At 36.1% G+C, this 23588-nt stretch overlaps 1 protein-coding gene across 16 annotated transcripts in view; it reads left to right on the forward strand.

Moving 5' to 3' along the window:
- The window catches only part of LOC105490003 (neuroligin 1), a 926407-nt gene that overhangs the window by 220632 nt on the left and 682187 nt on the right, over positions 1 to 23588 (forward strand). The gene's annotated exons all lie outside the window — the stretch shown is intronic.

Raw genomic sequence — 23588 nt, forward strand, 5'->3', positions numbered from 1 at the left:
TTGAATCTCTGCTTTGAGTTTGTGTGTAGTGGAATATTTATTTAGGCTATTATGATACCTGCAAGGAGCCCAAACAATGCTGTCTTACTAACTGGTAACTTTGATCTTTGATCTCTGAACTCTTTTCTACAGATACATATTTGTGCTCCTCTTAAAATTTGATCACTCGATCACAAATCTAGTTTTTCATTTATTCTCAGCATTCCTTCCGAACACTCTATGGACTTTCTCATCCTAAGGGTAAATTTTCCATAATTATTGAGCAATTATTGTTATCAAGGTAATAGTGTTTTTTTCTTAGTCTTTTCATTTTCAGTCACTTTTCCAGAGGAGAATGAGATTTTGCAGACTTGATACTAAATATTTACAGTCTTAAAATTACTTTAACATTTTTATATTTACGTTAAACAATTTAAAACATAGAGAAGTGCATGATTCAGAAGCTACAATTAAATCAACCTTCAAATCATCCTCTAGCCAGATTGAGCAAATGTAGACACTGACAGCTGCAAGCTTGCATCTGAATGTAGCTTGTCCACACTCCGCTTTTATATAACATTCAGTAAATCACTCATAGGAGAGTATGATTTTCTATGGCAGTAAATCATCTAAGTGTTATTTTGACCTTATTCATAACTTTGTAGAATTTCCAATCTTCATACAGAAGTCATTAATATTCTAATGCTGCACATTCTATCTCTCTATGCACTTCTAATCTCCTGACTAGACCAAATCAGATTTCATTATAGCATCCTTGTGGGGCAGGGAATGTCTAAACTGTTCTGTTTTAATGGGATTGCATTTATGTGGAAGACACTTTATAAATAACAAAATTCGTAACTCAGTTCAGAAGTATTTGCATTACATTGAGGATTTTTTGTTTGTTTGTTTTGTCTTTGCTCTTATTTCTTGGGTAATACTGGTAGAGTGGGATTTAACCTTCATTCTTTATTGATATTATGAATTGGGTTAAAAGCACAGTATACTTAAGAAGATGGATGTGGAGGCAACAAGGGTGTTTTAAACAACTAAAAAAAGTCTTTTTTTCTGCAAATGAAAATAACTGCAGTAATTTACATACCTTCAACTAATGTACAATACTGCAGTAGTTATTATTATGCAGCTTATCAAGCATGTGTAATTAGCTAAGTGACTTTCACCTCCTATTACAAAGATGTTGATTCACAAAGTCATAAATAAAGATGCTATTGAAGAATGCATAAATAGAGCATAATACATAAAAATATGTATGATGAAGAAAAAGATAAGAGCACCAAAAGGTAAGCTAGTGAGTGAGAAAGTGACCTTTCTTCTCAAACAACTTTAGAGGATAAAAGATTTATTAGAAAATTATTTTTCATTGTTCTTTGTATTGTTGGTTTCATTTGCTCTAGTAAGAGAGTTGGCAAAGAGACATGTAGGCAATGCTATTTACCTTCACAAACTCTGAACTAATTAATAATTAGAATGAGGACAACATCTATCAATGCCCACTTGAGCCTGTATGGTTTACAGTTTAAATATATTATGCTTATTCATACTATTAACTATGCATTCTAAAAATCATTTTGGCTTGGAAATTTAATATATCCTATTATTATTATTAAATACATTGTGGTCATTTATTAGCTGTTTGTACATTATCCTAAAGTCTAAATAACAAAAAATTTTTGATGTAATTTTATTATATAAACAGTACTTTTAAAATAAACAAAAACTAAGGTTTAGAATTTAGCTGTTAAGTAGAGGGGTAGAAATCATTTTTCCAAACTTTTACTTTGTTTTTTATTATTTTTCTACCATGAAGGGGGTATTTTGGTTATTTCAAGATACCATATTTTTGGGAGTCAATAAATTATTAGTCACTTTATATCTGTTTATATATGTACTAATATATACTGCATATGGACTGTGAGATTTTCAGTAGAATGCCAGGAGTATATAAATGATGGTTTAGGAACTGTGAGAATAGTTGCTTAGCCAGGACTTTATGAATGATGGTTCAGGAACTGTGAGAATAGCTGCTTTGCCTTTTATCTAGATGCCATTCAAATCCTGTCTTGTTATTATTTATTCTTTTATGTGTGTATGGATCACCTGCAGAGACAGATGGACCCCCATCCCTGAGCCAAGTACTCTATAATCTGTGCATACTGTATTCATGCAAAACTATTTCCTAATTGCCAATTACAAGCCACATACTATTCAAGTCAGCCAGTAATAAATGAAACAAAGAACGCTCTTCCCATAGAACTTATAATCAAACAACTTTACAAAGAGCAAAGCATTTTCTGTACTTTGGTGTGTATAAAAGGAAAGAAATCTTATCCCTCCTCCAAGAGATGTTGTTCTATAATTTTTAAATAGAGCATGTACAATATTTTCCTGCAATTTAAGAAAAAGCTCATTTTTATCAATAGGCTGCCTCTCATTTTAAAACAGGTCCCAGTTGTACTTTTTAATCTGTTTTTTAATATTTCCCATGATAGTTTTAGCCATATGTTAATTACCCTCTAGATAGTTCTTCAGAGTTTTATCCTTACAAAATGGAAAAGAAAAATGAATTCATAAATGAGATGATTGTCAACACTTGAACAAACAGGCAGATAACATGATAGACACTGGAATTTGGTTGTGGAGAACAGATACCTGGTTTTATATATTAGGTGTTTTGCATAATGTATCCATTTAATCATCATAACAACATTAGGAGGAAAGTATATTACTCTCTGTTTTTAAATTTTAAATTTTTGATCTCTATTTTACAAGTAAGAAGGTAGACTCTGAAAAGTTAGGTATTCCAACCTTACCACTGACTGCTAGTTAGTGGCAGAGGGAGGTTTGACCTTAATTCTCTTTTACGTTAGATAGATTTCTGTTATGTTAAATTACCTTCTGTGATGATTTCCATAGCAGAGACTTGTATCTATCCATCCTTCCTCTTTCTCTTTTTTCCTTCTTTGTTTTACGCATTCAAATATGTCATGAGTTCTTTTTATCCTATCCGTTGACCATATTTTAGACAGACTTAACGCTCACCTTAATTGAATTGAATCAAGCTAATGTTAGCAGCCAATTTCCAAAAATATATTCAGTAATCATTTAGTGAATACTTTAAACCTCAATTACTTTTGTGCCAATCTAATAATACCACATGCTTCTTACTGTCCAGACTAAGATCCCCACGTATTCTTCCTGGCTGCTATTAAGGAGTTGCTTTAATTTGCGTAAATTTCCCTCTGTTTCTTTAGGTTGCTCTCCTGTGAGAGTTTCTAACAAACAAGAAAGTGGTCAAATATTAGGCAGTAAACATAAGAAGGAGAAAAAAGGGACCTAGAGAGGATTCACAAACACATTGTCTGGCTCATGGATTCTCTAGAGTTGTGTAGTCTTGTGTTTCTCCAGCACTTTTATTATTATTTGCATGGCTCTCCTAAGAAGGATATAGAACTAATTTTCATTCCTGCACTTGTGAGACTTAACTTGCTTTTTTATTTACCCCAATTGGTATTGTGCAGAAGATTAAAATCTTTGTAGATGACTCTAGTACAATCATTTACTCTTTGAGCATTTTGTTTGTGATTTTCAAAAGTGTTTTACTTTTACATGCTCTGGTTCATAGTCTTTACCTGAGATAATATTGAATTCTTTCAAGAGCCTTTTCCATAAATTTTTGGTTTGTTTGGTTGTCTAACATAGGGACTGATTTTTTCCTAATTTAATGTGTATAACAATGACTCCTAGTACTGTCAAGGTATTTAAGAGTTTAAAAGGGGATTATATTCCAGAATGTTCTTACTTCTTGCTTATACATTTCTCACTCATTTACTTATTCATTTGACAAATATTTACTGAGTACTTACTCTGTGCTGGCTATCGCTCTAGGTGTAGAGTAAATAAAAGAAGACAAAAACCTTGCCTGCTTGTGTGAAGCTTGTAACCTAGTGTGTAGAGACAGTTTGTAAATGATGAACACATTAAAAACTAAATTAAAAAGGTGTGAGAGGGTGAGAAATTGAAACAGAGTGTGAAAGACTAAGAGTGCTGGTATGGAGAGTGAAAATAGTTAAAAATAAAATGAGGACCACCTCATTCGAGCAAGGATCTGATGGAGATAAGGTGATTATCTAGAGAAAGATATTTAAGGAACAATTAGGAATGTAGCAGATCTGGAAAGGGGGAAAAGAGAGAGAGAGACAATGAGATTCAGAATAATCTGACTTGATATTTTAAAAAAGTTACTCTGGCGGATGTATTGAGAGTAGGTTGTAGGAGAGCATGGAGAAATGGGGAGAGTAAGAGGTGGTGCTCCAGATAAGACTTGGTCAGGGTCCAGGCTCAAACCAGGGTAGTAACCATGGAAGTGATAGATTCTTCATATATTTTAAAGATCACATTCCTTGATCAATTTGCTGTGGGCTGTGAAAGAAAAGGAGAAGTCAAAGAAGATTACTATATTTTTGATCTGAATACCCGGAAGAATAGATTTGCCATTAATTAAGATGGAAAGGAAGAACATAGAAGGGTTTGGGGAGAAGCAGAGTACAAAAATAAGTTTAGTTTTGGACATGTTTAATTTGAGGTGACCCTTCGACATGCAAGTAAAGACATCAAAAAGCCAGTTTCTTGAACCAACATCTTGAATCAAGGTAGAGATAAAGGTTTATGTAGAGATATAAATTTGGCAGTCACTCTAATATAGAAGGTAAAGATTTCAAGTCGTGAGATTGAGAGAGAATAAAAGGAAGTGAATGAAGATAACGAAAGAAATAAGACACCAAGGTTTAATTTATAGGAACATTCCAACATTACGAGGTCTGGAAGAAGAGATGGAAAGCAATGGAAACTGAGAAAGAATTATGTATGAGATGGTAGGTAAACCAAGATTTTTGTGTTGTCCTGGAAGTTAAGTCAAGAAAATGTCTCCAAGTGAACATAGTGATCAACTGCGCCAAATTAACTTTTGTGGGGTGGTGTGGGTTTTACACACTGGAGGGTGTCTAAGAGAGAATGGGTGAAGATTTGGAGTGGCTTAACATAAATAATTATTTTAAAGAGTTTTGCTTTTTAAAAAGAGTTCAGAAAAAATATGAGGAGTGAGGAAAATAGAGGTTGTTTTTGTTACTGTAGGTTAAGATAGAAGAAATAAAGGCATTTTTTTTTTATACAGCAGGAAATGAGCAATCTTAAATATAGGCAAAAGATGGTAGAAATTCTGGAACAGTATCCTTCATTAGGTGAGAAAGGTCGGATTTGGAGATTTTGAATTAAAGAAATATGGGTAGAAAAATTAATATGTTGCTATGCACAGTACATGAGTATGAGTGCATGGGCAGAAGTATAGTGGAGTTCTCTGCTCTTATCTGATTCTATTTCAATTGTTTGATGTGTAATGTTAAGGGAAATGAAGATAGAATTAACATCAGTGAGATCTTGCTATGATCTAGACATCATGGCATATTAATTTATTTGATATCACAACAGCCTTGTGAGGTTCCCACCCTCACTTTCCAGATGTAGAAATAGAGGAACAAAGAAGTTAAATTATCTTGCCCAAAGATTCATAATTTGTTGTTGGCCAACTATTTCCTTTGAAGGGGCTGTTTTAGAATGGAGGAACTAAAACAGAACAACAAAAACAGCACAAAGCAACAGTAAGAATCATGTTTATATGGGATTTAAGATCACAAATGGAAAATGAAATTGGTGGCCAATTTGCTAGTAGAAAAATCACCACACACTGAAATGTTTGTAACGCCTAGTTCACTTAGAGTTTGAAGATGAACGTAAAACTATTGAACCAGAGATTTGGCTTTATATTTGAATTAGTAACTGTGGACAGATGTGGTTATGTCTTCTAAAAGCTAAACAGTGTAAGTTGGGACTCTGAAATGAAGTAGATATAAAGTGTTGTAAAGTTTTAAAAGAACAACATCAATTGTTCCATTGTTTACTGACAGGCAGAGTGAGTCTCCTGAAGCAGATGATTAAAAGACCATTATAGCTGTCCAATTCAATTTTTTCAAAGAATAAATATTTTTTTTCTTATAGAAACTGGGGTTGAAGTTGAAAGCATTTAAGATTTATGCCACCAGCAAAAAGAGTTATGCTAGAAAATGAATTCTTGGTAGAAACTGCTATCCTTTCTCCTACCATATGTCATGTCTTCCCTTATGTATTCTTTTCACATATATAGCATTCGATAAGCTTAATAATAATTAGAATGCAATGTTTTGTTTAGTTGAGTTCTATATTACTTACCATTACACATTTTGTAGATAATATTCTGGTCTTTAATATTTCTCCTATGAATAATCCTCTCTTTCTTCCTCCCCTGGCAGTACATGCTAATGTAGTTTAAGACATGGCAGAATTAGAACGTCACACCAGTATAGACATTTGCTAGTAACCATTCCACAGAATCATTCTGGGTTTGATCACCTCAAACTCTGGACAAGTTTTAGAAGCATAATTTCTAATCAGAAATCTTCACACAGCCATTTGTAACTGGATAGAACACTTTATGTAGCACTTCTTATATTGTATAAGTTGCCTAGGCTGCTGTAACAAATTACCACAAACTGTGTGATTTAAAACAACAGGAATCTATTCTCTCAAAATCTGGAGTCAAGAAGTTTAAAATCAAGGAGTGGAAAGGTTTGACTTCTTCTGGAGGCTCTACAGGAGTACCTCCCTGCTTTTTTCTAGTTTCCGGAGGTTGCCAATAGTCCTTGCTGTTCCTTGGCTTGTAGTTGCATCACGCCAATCTCTAGCTCTGTTGTCACATAGCTTTCATTCCTGTGTGCCTCCCTATATCCCCGTGTCTTCATGCGGTCTTCTTCTTCTTCTTCTTTTTTTTATTTTTTTATTTTTTATTATACTTTAAGTTCTAGGGTACATGTGCACAACGTGCAAGTTTGTTGCATATGTATACATGCGCCATGTTGGTGTGCTGCACCCATTAACTCGTCATTTACATTAGGTATATCTCCTAATGCTATCCCTCCCCCCTACCCCCTCCCCACAATAGGACTCAGTGTGTGATATTCCCCTTCCTGTGTCCAAGTGATCTCATTGTTCAATTCCCACCTATGAGTGAGAACATGTGGTGTTTGGTTTTCTGTTCTTGCGATAGTTTGCTGAGAATGATGGTTTCCAGCTGTATCCATGTCCCTACAAAGGACACAAACTCATCCTTTTTTATGTCTGCATATTATTCCATGGTGTATATATGCCACATTTTCTTAATCCAGTCTGTCACTGATGGACATTTGGGTTGATTCCAAGTCTTTGCTATCGTGAATAGTGCCGCAATAAACATATGTGTGCATGTGTCTTTATAGCAGCATGACTTATAATCCTTTGGGTATATACCCAGTAATGGGATGGCCGGGTCAAATAGTATTTCTAGTTCTAGATCCTTGAGGAATCACCACACTGTTTTCCACAATGGTTGAACTAGTTTACAGTCCCACCAGTAGTGTAAAAGTGTTCCTATTTCTCCACATCCTCTCCAGCACCTGTTTTTTTCCTGATTTTTTAATGATTGCCATTCTAACTGGTGTGAGATGGTATCTAATTGTGGTTTTGATTTGCATTTCTCTGATGGCGAGTGATGATGAGCATTTTTTCATGTGTCTGTTGGCTGTATGAATGTCTTCTTTTGAGAAGTGTCTGTTCATATCCTTTGCCCACTTTTTGATGGGATTCTTTGTTTTTTTCTTGTAAATTTGATTGAGTTCTTTATAGGTACTGGATATTAGTCCTTTGTCAGATGAGTAGATTGCAAAAATTTTCTCTCATTCTGTAGTCTTCTTACACAGATGTTGGCCCCTAGCCTTAGGGCCTGTTCTAATCCAGTGTGACCTCATCTTCATTATATTTCCAAAACCTATTTCCAAATAAGGTCATTGTACTGGTTTTCTGGATTGCTGTAACAAAGTACCACAAACTGGGTGGCTTAAACAACAGAACTGTTGTTGTTGTTTTGCAGTTCTGGAGACTAACAAGTCTGAGATCAGCATATGGGCATGGTTGGTTCTTTCTGAGGGCTGTGAGGAAGAATAGTTCTGGACCTCTCTTCATGGCTTATCGATGGCCGTCTTCTCCCTGTGTCTCTTCGCATGGCCTTCTGCCTGTGTATATGTCTGTGTTCCAATGGTCAATATTTTAGAAGGATACAAATTATATTGGATTGTGGCACAACCTAATGACCTCAACATAACTAATTATATCTGAAATGATCTCATTTCTAAATAAGGTCACATTTTGAGGTACTCAGGTTAGGACTTTAACATATAGAATTTTGGGGAGACACAATTCAACCTGTAACTGTCGCATCCGAAAGTTCCAGCTGGACATAAGTTCTTGAGGCACACTAAGGACATTGCCACTTTTTTCCAAACTAATCCCCAGAATGATCTCATAATGTTTCTATCGTTATGTCTATTTTAAATGTTGAAAAACTATAGCTTACTGGGGTTAAATAAGTTGCCCAAGTTCACGTGAATATTGGAATTACTGAGACTCCTGTTCAAATCAAAACTCAAATTGTATGTGATAGCTCCCTTTACCATGATGACCCATCCTACAGATAATAAATTTTCTCTGTCCTCCTGAGAAGTTCTTTTAATTTTTTTTTTTTTTTGGTATTTTTCTATCAAGATAGGATATGATGCATTAGTCCATATGCTTTTATATATCCAAGTATTTCACTTTGTGTCAACAAAATGATTCAGTTTTTTAATGTATTTCTTGAATTTTAAACATTTTATCCAGATGGTTGCTTATATGCAAACATGGTTTAAGTTAAAATGAAGATCCTACCAATTTAAAACTGTAATATTATTGCTTTTCAGTTCATTTCATTTGTTACTTTAGGGAATTGAACAGTTATTTTTAAAATAATTTTTAAGTTAAGACCTAATTCTTTGTTTACTGTAACCCTATTCATTTGGTATCTATGAAATGATAACATTAAAGCAATTTAAGCATAGCTCATAATTTTCATGAAAGCCTGTAAAATGTTGCAAAAATCAGATTTAAGTAATAACAAAATTAATCTAATAAAAGGATCTGGAGTCATTGTAACCATAATTATAATTTTTAAAAGTAGAAAAATCTGATTAATCAACAGTGGTCCTAATTTTTTGGTCCTCATTGCAGGAATGAAGGAGTGAAGGAGCAAGTCCTTTTCTTCCTATTTTTTCTTTTTCTTTCTTTCTTTCTTTCTTTCTTTCTTTCTTTCTTTCTTTCTTTCTTTCTTTCTTTCTTTCTTTCTTTCTTTCTTTTCTTTTTTTTTTTTTTTTTTGGCAAAGATCTTTGGAGTAGTTATTCCAATAAAACCAAACCAAACAAACAAACAAAAAAAAACTACATCATCTCCTAGTCTTAGAAGAATATAAAAACATCTACCTTTTCCTCTTACAAAAGTGCTCACATTTTCTTTTCTCCAAAAGGTTTGACTCTTCTATAGTCTTCTTTCTGAGTTCCCCTAATTGGAAAATGAAAGAAGGAAGAGCAAGGGCAGGGGGATAAGTATGAACAGGACAGGTTGACACTAGGACAAGTAATGTAACCCTGTCAAGTAGTAGTAACTATAGCTACTCCCAGTAAAGGAAGAGGGATCCCTGGTTAAAATTATTAAAAATATATATGTGCTTCCTAATTTGGACTTCTAGACCGCTTGGGAACAGGTATGTTCTGTGGAGGATCTCTAAAAAGAAGAATGCCTGTAACATCCTCTAACTCTCCATCCCTGCTAAGTTCCCACAAACCATCTGCCTCAGCTCACCATCTTTCCTGACAATGAGCAGGCCAGGCCTCAGCTTGCAATTCTGAGCTTTCATCAAAGAGAACTGATATGTTGCTTTGGCACAGTAATTTACAAGGAGGCAGATCCTGAGGTTTCTGAGCTGCTCCAAGCTAGGCAGCCGAGAAATCTGTCAGTGCTTCTCTTGACCTATTCCCAACTTCCCACCAATGCAAACACCCACACTCCCACACCCGCCCACCTGGACAGCTCCCTCATCCCTCCCACATGTGTATATGGAGACGCCACCTACAATGGAAAGATTTCTTTCCTTTTTTTCACTTTTTTTCTCTCCTTTCTTGATTTCTTTCTTCCAGAGCAAAGGGGGGTTCTGTTGCCTTATTAAAATGTTTAGAGGTCATTCATTTGAGGAATAACTTCATTTCCGTGAAAATGGAAATATTTATAAATTTGCATTCCAAGGAGAAAATATTTTCTAAAATGGCCACTTAAAATATTTTGTATTCCAACTGACTCTGAAAGGCCAGAGATGAGTTTTTTTTTTTAATCTGTATTTATTTTATGAAATTCTTTGGCCACCTCCACAGTTTAGCAAAGGGTGTTCTTATGGGGGTAGAGGGGAAGAAAACATAAAACTTTGTATAATATTTACTGGGGCCTCACACTGTGGTCAGGTGGAAACTGACTATTGAAAGTTGTGCTTTTATCAATTAATTGATTGATTGATTGATTGATTGTTGTTCTTTTTGGTGTTGTTGCTTTGCTTGGTTATGTGTTCTGTGTCCTGGAGTCGCTGCCTCAGGTTTCCCAGTTTGGCTGTTTTCTGTCTCTCTCAGCCATGGTCTACTGTGGACAAAGTGCACCATCTGGCACTTTGGGAAAGAGATGTCCTTTGCCCTCAGAGGGCTTACATTGCAACAAAAACCTCAGTAACAAGAAATAGGGCTTTTTTGTTGATGTCCATGTCAATATTACTAAGTAAATGTAAGTTTGATATGTATTAAAATCTCCAAAAAACAAAATGAGGAAAGAGCTGCTCCTGTAAAAAAAGAAAAGGTAATGATGCTGATATTTGGCACTGTGTTTCCTATAATAAAACATTTAATTAAATCTTTAAATGTGTATAGAGCACAAAATATGCACGTCAGAATAAAACACATCAGGCATAACCAAAACTATAATTATATCAACCCTGTTGCCTGAGCCCACCTTAGTTGCTCTGCCAAGAAGCAATGATTTAAAACTTTCCATCCATCTGGGTTTTTTTAAAGCCTAAAGTGTACCTATACAAATCTCTTTAAAGCTGGGGAATGCTTTGGCTACTGATACAACAGCTGCTGGATTACAGGCAGTTGCTTCCAAGAGTAAAAATGAACAGCTGATGCTCTAGGGCTCTTTTCTCACTTTTGTTGGAAGTCTTCTCAGTGCGGAGCCCTGGGGTAGGTCCTGGAGATACTGAGATTAAAAAAGCATTAAAGAGCTCACTCGAAGAGTTCACTATCTTGTGGGGGAGGCAGATATAGACAGAGAAAATAACAATATAGTAAGTGCCCCAAGGAAAGGAGGCAAGGGGCATTGAGGGAACACACAGGAGAGGTATCTGTGGTTTGAGATATTTTAAGATAAAAAGTTACCCCTTACATGAGCACTTACAGATAAATACTTTAGTCTCTCAATACCTCCAAAGGCTAATATAGTCTATGGGACCATATTTCAGAGATTAAAATATTTCTGAGTGCTTTTTAAAAATATGTGTGTGTGTTCTCTCTCTCTCTCTCTTTTTTTTTTTTTTTTTTTTTTTTTTTTTTTTTTTTTTTGCATGGATATCAGTTGTCTCTTCTTCCTAATCTCACTTTGCCAGGATTTTAGAAACACTACCTGCTCACTTCTGTAGTCCTGAGTCTGATCGATTACGGTTTGTAAAACAGAGCGCCCGCACTTGAAACACACAAACAAACAGAAAAACTTGTTTGTTAAACAACTGGACTCAGAATGAGAGTTTTCACCATCTGTAACCCATGGGAACTTAAATATATTGACTTTGTTTGATGGTAATATTTTTTTCAGTTTTATGTTCTGAGTAACAGGCCACTGAAGACGTAAGCTTCAAATAAGTGAGGTGTTTACTAATTGGGAATCTATAGAAGCCAACCCTCCCGACATGAGGAGACCTTTTAGGGGTGTGTACAGGCATTGCTAACTCCTGACATTAAGGACACCTGCAGACACCATCCTTCTTCCCTGGTGCACGCCCTCCCTCCTTCTCCATTTCTCTCATCCTAATCTACAGCCTCTGTCATTTCTTGCCTCAACCACTGTAATAGCTTCTTAACAGTTCTTCCTATTCCCATTCCTGCTTCTGCAATCTCTTCTACACATAGCAGCCAGTGTGATCTTTGTTTTAAAGTCTGAAATCAAATTATATCACCTCTTTCTTAATTCCCCTCAAGGATTCTCTATTGCTTTTAAAATAAATGTACAACTCCCTACTATGGTCTAGAACACTCTGTAAGACTCTACGTAGTAACTCTTGTCTGCTGTTTCAATATCCTTCTGTATATTTCTCCCTTCTCTCTACTTTCTAGCTTTATTGATATTCTTTTTGTTACTGGAATAGTCAACCTCCATCCTACCTCAGGACCTTTGCACATGCAGATCCTTCACTTTTAGTGCACCTCTACCTCTTTTCATGTCTGACTAAGTTTTGTAATTCAAGTTTTGGAAAAATGCCACCTTGTCAAAACAGCCTTTGCTGATCAACCTATCAAGGTAAGCCTACCCTTTTACTCCAGTTATTCTTTAATATCTTTGTGGTTATTTTCTTCATTACATTTGTATCTTCATTTGAAATTATTGTGTTTATTTATATGCTTAGATATTTACTCTCTCACTGCCCCAGAATAACATTTCTCTTGCTCACTACTATATCTACAGCACTCACAAGGAATTCAATAAATATTCATTGAAAACATAAACAGCCTTAAGAAACAATGCAATTTGTTGGAGAGAGCCTTCATCTCCCACCATCTGCATTTATTTGAGTAATACTACACCTGCAATCATTGCTCACCAGACATAGTAAATTCTGTTCCTTTCTGCTATGCAGTCACTATTTGTTTATGGCACAGTGCTCCCCAAATGAAGTAAATTTCAAAGCCAACATCAGAGTCTTTAACTAAGAAATAACAGTGTTCAGTGGCTCCGAGTCTGACAGATATAACCTGGACTCTGTCGCAGGGGCTCTCGAGGCCAAGTGGCTGCCAACAGCCGGGGCTCTTGGCTTTCTGCCTGTACACGTTACTGCCAGCCTTATTGCCTCTGCACTGAATTTATATTTTAATACAGGATGCCGACAATGCATTTGTGTAATAGGAAAACTGAAAATGATTTTTCTTTACCAGCCAGAAGCTTCATTTTTCTTTTCCTACCTTCTATTTTAATCTTTTTCTTCTTATTCAACCCCAGTTTCCCTCCCCTGACAAATATATCTTCTAATTATTTTCTTTTTTCCTTGTTTTACCATCTAACTCTATAAATAGGACTTCTTGCTAACATTTTCTCTAAGACATTTTACTTCAGATTGTGTAAGAGGCAAAAAGCCTAAATACCAGATAATCTAAGAAGTGGTCTAATTGTATTTGTGTAAGGGATTATATAGCATTAAATAGCTTCACCAATGGCCTGTGTGGGGATCTCATTCCTTATGACTTGGCCTTCCATTTGTTATCACCATTAACATATACATGAATTCAGTGGGTTTTTGTCATTGTTTTTTGTTTCTTCTTTTTTTTAGAGACAGGATCTCACTCTATCATCCAGGCTGGAATGCAGTTGCAAGATGGTAGCTCACTTTAATCCTTGAGTCCATGGGCTCAAGTGATCCTCCTGCCTCAGTGTCTTGGATAGCTGGTACTAGAGGCACACACAACCATACCTGACTATTTTTAAACCTTTTTGTACAGATGCACTCTCCCTAAGTTGGCCAAGCTGATCTCTAACTCCTGATTGCCAGCAATCCTCCTTCCTCGGGCTCACAAAATGCTGGGATTACAGGCATGAGCCACTATGTCTTTTCTTCTTTTATTAGATATTAGCAACCACAGATTTCCCAGGGCAAGCCAGAAATCACTTTATCAAATGAAGCAAACCAGAGAGTGAGACTATATTATATATTTATCACCATAGGCAGAGTTTTGGGAACATGGTTAGTGTCCCCAAAACAGTTGATAAATGAAGGAGCATTTTGAGTATGGCAGAAAATGGGCCAGTTAGATCATTGAGATAAAAAAGAGTGGCCAGCGGCTTTTCTAGTGGATGGTGGAGGCTGAATCTTGGAGAGTTGGTGGTGGAGAGGCATACTAAGAATGTTATTGACCTATAACATCTCAATCTAGGAGTGAGAAATAAAGCTGGCAGTGAGATCAACTAGATCTATGCCTCAGAACACATTGCAGAGTGATAGAGAAAAGAGTGTTGGATTTCTGGTGGGAGTGACTTCGTGGGCTGGTAGTCTGTGTAGTCTGACTGATCCTTGAGCTCAGAATGGCCCCACACTTGGTTAAATAATCTTTATTCACCATCTTGAAATTCATAATACTTTTTGAACAAGGGGTCCTGCATTTTCATTTTGCACTGGATCCTACAAATTATTTAGCCAGTCTTGTTTCTCGGTTTTGCTGGCATTTTCCCCATGGTGCACATCGGTAAATGTTCATGTAATTATGAGAGATGATAGAATAGAAACCCTCTGTGCACACTGAATAATTATATTAAAACTCTCAACTAAAACACTATGACCACTTGTATTTTTTACCCTTAGAGTTCCCTTCACATCTAAGGGGAAAAATGAAAAAAAGACATGTTTTAACTTTGGGAAATAAAAGGTCTGTTCCTCTATTATTCTATCATTCTTGTTTTAATGCACTTGTTGAGTATCTGATCAGACAGTTGTTGAGTGTTTAATGAGTCCTAGAGGCTATGCTGGACCCCAAAGATAAAAGCAGGAAGACTTGGTACTTGTCATAGGGGACAATCAAGCAAAACTAACAGAAGTCATTATTATAATAGCTACAATTTGTACAGTGCATGCCACAGGCCAAGCATTGTTTTAATGGCTTTATATATTACCTTACTTAATCTTCACAATAAACCCATGAAAAAGTTGCTATTAATATTTCCATTCTTCTAAGGAGAAATATGAGGCACAGATGGGTTACTGTGCAAGGTTCTGCAGTTGGAAAGTAGCAGAACCAGGATTCAATGCCAGATGGTTTAGCTCCATTGACTGTGCCCTTAGCCACTCACTATAACAAACATTAGAGATGCTGTGGGAAATAAGTAAAATTTACATACGGTAGAATGCTACCCAAGGCGGGGAATGGACATCTCTATCTTGGATGGGAGCTGGAGAGAAAACACTTTATCATGGCAATGATACTTGAAATGACTGCAGAACAAGAGGAAGTGGCCCATCCACTGAGCACAGGATGTGCAGGGATGAGTGGGAGAGGGCTTGGTTAGGTAGAGAACAGCTTGTCATCAGAGAGTACAGTGAGAGATGAGCCTGGAGCTCTAGGCAGGATCCAGATGTCTCTGGAGCTTGGAGTTTTTCTTTAGATGATAGGATGTCATTGAGGGATTTAAGTAAAGGCTTGACATAATCGGATGAGCACTGCAGAATGTTCTTTCTGACAACAGTATAAATGATGGAATCCTAGGATGATGAACCACAATAGGGAATAACTGGAAGTTCAGTACAACTTAGTGTGTCAGTGACCATGAAAGCCTTACCCAAGACGATAACTGTGAGGTAGAAATAAAGAAATGAAGGGTAAGAGCTATCTGTTTGGCAGCTTTATAGGGTTTGTGGAGTAACTGGTCGTTGTGGGGTGGCAAGACTAGGGAAATAATGGAAACAAGGATGACTCTTAGATGTCTCACTGTCCAGTACCTTCCTCCTTGACCTGATGCCCCTACTTCCCCTAACCAGCCTTGTCTAACATGGCTTCTTCACCAGAACTCAAGAAGGCAGAATAGGGAAGACAGTGAGTTAGAATAATTAAAAAAAAAATAATAAGTTGGGGAAAAGGGAAAGTGTCAAAGGTAGAAAAGAGGAGAAAAAGGGGGAAAGGTACCAGAAAATAAACAGAAGGGCAGGATGGAATACTGAACAATTTTTTTTTTTTTTTTTTTTTTTTTTTTTTTTTTTTTTTGAGACGGAGTCTCGCACTGTCGCCCAGGCTGGAGTGCAGTGGCCGGATCTCAGCTCACTGCAAGCTCCGCCTCCCGGGTTTACGCCATTCTCCCGCCTCAGCCTCCCGAATAGCTGGGACTACAGGCGCCCGCCACCTCGCCCGGCTAGTTTTTTTTTTTTGTATTTTTTAGTAGAGACGGGGTTTCACTGTGTTAGCCAGGATGGTCTCAATCTCCTGACCTCGTGATCCGCCCGTCTCGGCCTCCCAAAGTGCTGGGATTACAGGCTTGAGCCACTGCGCCCGGCATCTGAACAAATTTTTAATCACACATATGCCAGATAAAAGGTAAGTTCTTGAAAATAAAACATCTATATGGATTTCTTTTATTGAGTCATCTTTTAAAAATAGAATTTGGGTGAGAGATAAGTATGTCAGAACGAGACAGAGATAGGTAACACAGAAATGGGGCTGGGAAAGAGTCACAACTCTGCAGCTTACCCACGGTTGGGGTAAGCTCAAAAATGAGAAGAAAAACATGCAGAGACAGGAAATCATAAACTGTCAACTGGAAAGAAAGCAAAATCATTTAGTTGAAGTGTAAATTGCTGAAAAGAACAGACAGATGCATAATCTATGTAGATTTGTATTAATGACTAGACAAATGAACATAATTTTTCAGAACACCGGTAAGTCAGAAAATGCATATTGATTGAATGCAACGTGTATTTCTGAGCATTGACTGTGTGGCATGCCTCATGCTAGGTACTGAATGACAAATCAAGTCTACAAATTAGTGAAACGCAAAAGCCTAAAAGTACTGCACTTGGGTACTCAAAATCTGATATGAAAGCAGATTACAAATAATCAAATATGTACACTACAAGACTAGAGAGGTCATTAAGGAGGAAGAAATGTTATAGCTCTTCATAAAAATGTAAGAACTCATGAAGTTTAGGTTGAATCAGAAAGGTATACTAGAAGAATAATATTTGAAATCAACCTTGAGTGATGGATAGACTTTCAACAGGCAGAGATGCAGGGCTTTTGTCTGGTAAAGGGAAAGGCATTACAGTTGGTAAAGTTGGGGGACAATAAGTGTGAAGTTGATTAGATCACATAAAATACTGAATTTTGATAAAATATTGATTGTAGTAAAATATCAAAACCCTGGAGGGTCAGGATGAGGCATTTTACTATCAACAAGTATGCATTGATGGTTTTTGGGCAAGGAGCTGTGATAACAAGAGTGGTTTCAGTGAAGGGTGGGCAGGGAATGGGCAGGGTAGAGAATTAATTACAGGAAAGGAGACTAGATGTAATTTGTATGAAAAGTGACTGGCAGTGGAAATAAAAAGATAACAAATTTGAGAGACATTTCAAAGCAGAAATTAGTAGAATTGGAAAGTGATTGCATATGGGGGTGGACAGTGAACAAGGAGGCCTTGGCAAGGTTGACAACAGATTGGAAATGGAACAGCTGGGAGGAAGACGATGCTGTTAATAAATCCTATTTCCAAATCTACTCTGAGGATAGATGAGCTTGTGAAATTTTCAGCAAAATTGATCATGGGAATGAATTTACCATTCTTTCCTTTATTCTTATCAATATAAAGGTATAAAAAAGCTATTTATGTCTTTGTAGTGTGTTCAAATAAAATATTAACCTCATCAATTCAAAGAAATGCACTGAAAAATCTTCCTTTCATTTTTTACCAAAGCAGGGAGAAAAGATGATACATCTTACACACTAAAATTTCTCTATTACTGTCATTTCTGGGCTGTGTATAGCTCTGGATTTCCAAAAGAGAAATGAATAGGGTACATAATCCTTTTTTTTTTTTTTTTAAAAAAAAAGGCTACCCACTGCCATAGACTGAGTATAATTTTCAATGACAAGCCAAGATTGAGGAATGTGTACAAGGCCAATTACAGACTCAGCTTGTTTTTTGAGCATTTAACTGTTCCCATCTAGTGCTGTGTTTATTTGCATGGAAGCAGAATGGACCCAAAGAATTTGAAAGCAGTGAAAGCCGCATGTCTCGCTGTGAGAAGTACAGATGCGTCTGGTTAGGCTCTTTCCTGAGACTCATACACCTAGATCATCAAAACCACATAAACCTCAGGGAAAGACTGAGAATACAGAATATGGGACATGAAGTAGAAAATTATCTGAAAGCAATAGCAAGGACATCTGGAAAGATCAGAGTATGATAGAATGCCCAAATTGCTTTCCGATGCTGACCTGCTGGAAGAAGAAGAAAAATAGTCCCAGTGAAAAGAAGAGAAAAAAAACCACCCAAAACTTATTTTAAGATTCTGGAAAAATGAATAGAAGTTTCCACTTGACAGGTGATTATGCGGATGCCGGACTGCATTGGAGAAGTGGTTTTATTTCACCTTAGGTAGCTTAAAGGGCAGGTATTACACCCATGACATTTAGCATTACTGAGAACTATTTTTTGTTGCAAAAACTATGAAAGTAAATCAACAGTTTCCACAATATGATTCCAATAGAATAATTATTTATTGTTTGGCATTTCCAAAAAATAAAGAACAAAACTACTAACTGACCCAATTAGTAAACACAACAAGTTGCCGTACTTCCTGCTCGATAACAAATGTAGACCTTGAGGAAGCTGCACATGACCTTCCAGATCATTGAGCAAATAAATTCTTCAGAAATCGTTAACAGGGCTTCTAAATGCATTATGTACCCTCAAGAGAGTGTTGAGTCCCAGGGAACTTCAGCTGAATGAAGAACTAGGCTATGAAACCACAAAGAGCCAGCACCCTGTTTTGTTCCATAATCATTCGACAGCAACATATATTATTTAGAACCCCCATTCTGCCTCTAACGTGGCCTCTACATAAACCTCAGCAAAGGTTAAGTCATTCTTGTGTATTCTGTCCATAAAGCCCTTTGGCGCGCAAGTCAACAATACTAGTTGGATACTGGCAGCAGTGGGCCCACTGACTGTGTCAAGGAGCTCAGTCTGATTGGAAAAGAAATTAGGACAGGTACATACATACTGTAAAAATGGGGTAGCGTGATTATTTTTGTGAAAGTGAAAAACTGTTGGAGAGTTAAAAGGGAGGAGCGGTAATATCTAATTGTGAATGTGGTTTGGATGAGGTTAAAGTGAACAATCAGAAAATAATGAGGGTTAAGATAGCCTTGAATAATATAGACTTTTGACAGGTCACTATGAAAGGAGAGAATGCGTGCCAACAAGAGAGAATAGCATGGGCAAAGAGAAACATTGAGTTGGGAAAGAACGAGAGTTGTAACCATCACGCGGCTGCAGTTGAGCGGGGGAACAGATAATAAGTACAAGGAAGGAAAGATTGATTGGGACATATTGTGAAGCGCTTTGAATGTCAGTGTGAGGATTTTAATTTGGTAGGCAAAGGGGAGCTACTAGATGTTTGTGCATAAGAGAGTGACATGATTAAAATTGTTTTAGGAAGATTAATTTGGCAGCTGTCTTTGGTTAGATTGATGATACAAGAGACTGGGTTTTGTGAAAAATAGTAGACTTTTGCATTTGTGCCATCTGACAAGAAGTTCATCAGTAATTTCAAAAATCTTTTAAATATTTAAATTTTCTTGCCGTCCCATTGACATCTATTTAAAAGGCCCGGAAAGATAGGCAATAAAGAAATTTGTTAGCCTTTTTTCTTTTTTCAAATAAAAATAGGAATGCTAGAAGAACCTGTATAAAGTTCAGAAGTTGTTCTCCATGAAAGGGACAGGGCCCTCTGGCTCTAACAACAGATCAGCTGTTGATAGAGTGCTTGACCCATGGCTTCCTGTTCTGGCTCTGTCATTCTGTTGCCGTGTATTTGAGCAAGTCATTTTATCGCTATGGGCCTCAGTTTTCACTTGTGTGAGATGAAGGTTTGGGCTTCATGACCTTCAGTGTTGCAAGATTTCTCATTTTCAGGTTCTTTCTAGGAGCAAAGGGACTCGCAATAGATTACAGGGTTAATATTTGTCTGCAATTTCTGCCTATTTCACTGACTTGTCAAGAATTCTAGTAAGGAGGATGAGTTTGAAGATTTCACTTCATGCATGGATTTAATGTAGCATGAGCTTGTTTCATTTATTGCAACAGTTTAAATGTCATCTTTAATGTTTTCTTCTCATGCTACTGCTGCTGTTTTCCCTGTTTCCAAGAAGGGCAACTTTTGCAGATATGCCTGCTCCCACGACCTACAATGAATTAAGGATACATTAAGGACACAATTTCTTCTTTATATTTAAGAAGATTTAGAATACCAATTTAAATAAATTAGCTGTGGTATGATAGTGGTATATCTTAGTTTTATCTGTCAGGCAATAATTTGAATCAGCTAACTATACTGTGTAGTAGTTTAACAACATGAAAACAAGACAGCTACCACATGCAGTAAGAATGAGCATAAGGTTTCTCCATTAATTTACTTAATTCTTATAGAATGTAAACAATATTAGGCAACCAATGGTAGTATACCTGGACTAATTTATAGTTCATAGGTTTTTTTTTGTTTGTTTGTTTGTTTTTGGGGACGGAGTCTCGCTCTGTCGCCCAGGCTGGAGTGCAGTGGCCGGATCTCAGCTCACTGCAAGCTCCGCCTCCCGGGTTTACGCCATTCTCCTGCCTCAGCCTCCCAAGTAGCTGGGACTACATACAGGCGCCGCCACCACGCCTGGCTAGTTTTTTGTATTTTTTTAGTAGAGACGGGGTTTCACCGTGTTAGCCAGGATGGTCTCAATCTCCTGACCTCGTGATCCACCCGTCTCGGCCTCCCAAACTGCTGGGATTACAGGCTTGAGCCACCGTGCTCTGCCAGCTCATAGGTTTTAATTTTTTTAAAAATAGGAAGATGATGATTTATATATATTTTTTATTTTATCCACTCTCTCTTTATTTGTAATTTTTTTAAAAAGACTTTCAGATAGTTCATAAAAGACTTCGGATGATGGTAAGAGTCTTCTTGGACTTTAACTTAGTTGACGGCGATTTCATCCATGTCAGTCTGGTCAGACAAATGTAGAGAATGAGTGAGTCAAATATTCTTAACTCTGCCCACTTGCCTTTTCCCTAATTTTAACTAGAGAGTCATCAATTGTTTCTGGATTTACTATAATTCATTTAAACAGTACTTAGCTGAGTTTGAGTCATCAAGGAACTGGGGATACCACTGTCAGAAGTCCTACTGTTTTTTTAATTTTACAGAAAAATGGACAGATAAAGTAGAATGGTAAAGAAGTAAGGAAAATGAATGACATTTTATAATTTAGGGAAAATTTTCATGATGTGTATTTTAGACATAAGATGTGTTTTGATATATGTGTGTAAGTATTTTATGGTTGTACACATTGGAAGAACTATTTCCTGTCCCCTCCCCACAACACACATACCACCACTACCACCACCCTGGTATGTCTGCTTAGATTGCAGTTGAATAAAGAAATTTAGGTTTGCCAGTTGATTGTACTAAATTTGTTTCAATGGTGACATGTGTACATTTACTCATGCTTTTGAACTTTTTCCAAATAATTTCCAAAGGTGTGTGGAAAGGTGGGGAAAGTCTCTGTCTTCCCCATTTTTGTTTGATAAGACAGAAGAGGCTTGTTTGTTTCAAGTTAAAAATCATTAACTGTTTATTAAATACATTTTATGTACTAGTTATAGATCAATAATAAATTGATATATTATTTACTGATGAAACATTAAGAGATATTAACTGATAAAATAATGAGGTTAAGGAGTATTCAGTTAACTTGGCTAACCTATTCACGTGAATCTGCATAGAAAATCTTGGAATGTTAATGTAATAAGTCTTTATGTAGTCTATAGATACAAATCAATTGACTTTTTATTTAAAACCGTATTTCTAGTTTGAAGAGCTCAGTATAAAATTGAAATAAACTTTCTGTTGGGGTATGGACTTTGTTACACTATAAAACATGATAGAAACAGTTTTGAAATTTAGTGTAATTTTTCTTGTAAAACTAAATACCACTTTGGTAATTGAGTTTTTATTAGCAGCTATATCATAATACATTCAAATGTATAATGTCCCTTCTCTGTTTATAACCTGTATATTAGTGGTATCCAATAATGCTTTCTGTGGTCATAGACATATTCTATATCTTCTCTGACCAATACAGTAGCCTCTAACTCCATGTGGCTATCAAGTGCTTGAAACATGGCTAATGTGACTGAGAAACTAATTTGATTTAATTTTATTAATATAAATTAAAATTTAAATAGCTATCTATGATTAATTGCTACCATTTTGGGCAGTGCAGCTGGAAATGAGTATTAGTATTACCAGGAGAAAGAGAAAAATGATCTGGGATTTTCAAATATGAGTAAAATCTTAGTATTTACATTTTGATATTTGTGAATTTACAAAATAGTAACTAGAAACTGTCACAAGAAAGGTACTTGTTCAAATGGAATATGTCACATGTGGTTTATTTTTACTTTTAGGCATTTTGAAAATAGGACAATGTAAAATTTATTTTACCTACTTCTTTGAAGTTTTTGTTGAAATTTTGTTACAAATGCTTCAAAATTAAAGCAAAAATTCCTTTAGAATAGTCTGTTATATCAAGGGCTATTTTATATAAGACACTTTTGCTAATATTTTTTAGAAATATAAAGTAGGTGAGAATTATATTTTTGTTTCTGGAACTAGTGTTTGCTATATTTTTTCTCAGTGATATAGACCAGTGTGGGCCACATACCTAGGCTATTCTAGAACTGGTCCCTGAAAAATGATGTCAACATTTGGAAATATTTCATTAGTTGTTTTTATGACTCTTGGTTTACAAACTTGTCACACCTTTTCTTTAGGAGATTTAAAATAGATTATTATAACTGTTGACTTTTCAAATAATTTCTTAAAGACTATATTCATGATCCATAATCTGTTCCTCTTTTTGGAAAAAGAGATGTTGTCAAAACTAACAAAACTATCCTAGCAGGAGGAAAAGGTAGATTTTCCTTAAAAAACGAAGTGACTTTCAAGTCGTTCCTTGAAAGTCACTGACTAGGAAACCAAAACATTTTCGTAAGACTGGCTCCTAAGTAAACTCACGTCATCAAAAGTGATATAATTTTTGTTTCCCTTTATTCTTTACTGTGATCTATCGTGGGTTTTTTGCTTTTTTCCCCAGTATTATTGAGGTATAATTGACAAACAAAATTTGTATGCATTTAACGTGTACAATGTTTGTATCCTTTGACCATCTTCCCATTCCTCCCATTCCTCAGCCCACGGAAACCACCATTCAACTCTGTGCTTTACAAATTTGACTTTTTATGATTCTGTATATCAGTGAGGTCATGCAGTATTTGTCTTTCTGGGCTTTGCTTATTTAACTTAATATAACATACTCCAGGTTCACGTATGTTGTTGGAAATGACAGAATTTCCTTCTTTTTTTAAGCTGATGATATTCCATTTTACACACACGCACACACACATGTACACACACACACATCATTTTCTTTATCCATTTGTTTCTCAATGCATACTTAGGTTAATTCCTCCCTTGACTATTGTGAATAATGCTGCAATGAACGTGAGAGAGAAGATCTCTCTTTAAGAGAGTGATTTTATTTCCCT

Source organism: Macaca nemestrina, chromosome 2 (genome assembly GCF_043159975.1).
Source record: "Macaca nemestrina isolate mMacNem1 chromosome 2, mMacNem.hap1, whole genome shotgun sequence".
NCBI lineage: Eukaryota > Metazoa > Chordata > Mammalia > Primates > Cercopithecidae > Macaca > Macaca nemestrina.